We start from the raw sequence: 1,085 nt of genomic DNA on the forward strand, positions 1-1,085 counted from the left end.
TGATACACTACATTTTGTTTATCGGTTCACCTGCTTTTGGATTGTTACTAGATTTTGGTTATTGTGCATAAAGCTGGTTTGAAGATTTTTGAGTAAGTCTTTATGTGGACATGTGTACAGTGACTATAAATTCTGGCTGAAAAAGAATCTCAAAGATTTTACTTGTGTTCAGGTGTGGTGGCTCACGCTTGTACTCCTAGCTCTCTGGGAGGCTGAGGAAGATCACTTGAACGCAAGAATTCCAGACCAGGGTTGGTGCCCGTAGCACAGTGGTTATGGTGCCAACCGTATGCACCCAGGCTGCCAGGTTCAAACCCGGCCCTGGTCAACTAAACAACAGGGACAAATGCATCTGGTGTGGCGGGCACCTGTAGTCCCAGCTACTCGGGAGGCTGAGGCAAGAGAATTGCTTAAGCCCAAGAGTTTGAGGTTGCTGTGAGCTATGATGTCACAGCACTCTACTGGGGGTGACATAGTGAGACTCTTGTCTTTGTTGTTGTTGTAGTTTGTTTGGGGCTGGGTTTGAACTCACCACCTTCAGTATATGGGGCCAGCCATCTACCCACTAAGCCACAGGCGCCACCCTTAGCTTATGTTATTTTAATATATTAATTAATAGTGCTCTTTTTATGGTCTTATATTTTTTTCCCAGTGTTTTACATCATTGAATTCTTTTTTTTTGTTTTAAAGATTAACTGAAATACACAGGAAATAATTAGAAGCATTGATCATTATAAGCATCATCTTTCCACTTAAACAGAAAGGTGATACATGATTTCCATTTCGCTAAGGTAAGTGGCTTATGCTTTTATAATTTAATGTCTTTGAAGATGATTAGTCATTGTACCAAAAATACTTCATATTTTCAAGGAAATGTAGTTTAGTTTTTATTAAACATTTAAGTGGGGATATAGTGAAAAGTAAGCTTTTCTCATGCTTCTAGCACTTGGTCCTATAGTTCTCTTTCCCAGAGATTACCACTGTAAATTAGTTTGCCTCTCTTAGAGTTTCATAAAAAGTAGAATCATAGGCTCAGTGCCTGTGGCTCAAGTGGCTAAGGCGCCAGCCACATACACCTAAGGTGG

General features: G+C 40.4%; 1 protein-coding gene across 1 annotated transcript in view; it reads left to right on the top strand.

Annotated features, from left to right (window-relative positions):
- Positions 1-1,085, top strand: part of ESCO1 (establishment of sister chromatid cohesion N-acetyltransferase 1) — a 78,129-nt gene that overhangs the window by 20,571 nt on the left and 56,473 nt on the right. The window contains exon 2 of the mRNA XM_003784790.3: positions 691-791. The gene's annotated coding sequence lies outside the window, so the exon portion shown is untranslated. The remainder of the gene's footprint in view (positions 1-690; positions 792-1,085) is intronic.

This window comes from Otolemur garnettii, unplaced genomic scaffold (assembly GCF_000181295.1).
Source record: "Otolemur garnettii isolate 467f Iridium unplaced genomic scaffold, OtoGar3 scaffold00012, whole genome shotgun sequence".
Taxonomy (NCBI): Eukaryota; Metazoa; Chordata; class Mammalia; order Primates; family Galagidae; genus Otolemur; species Otolemur garnettii.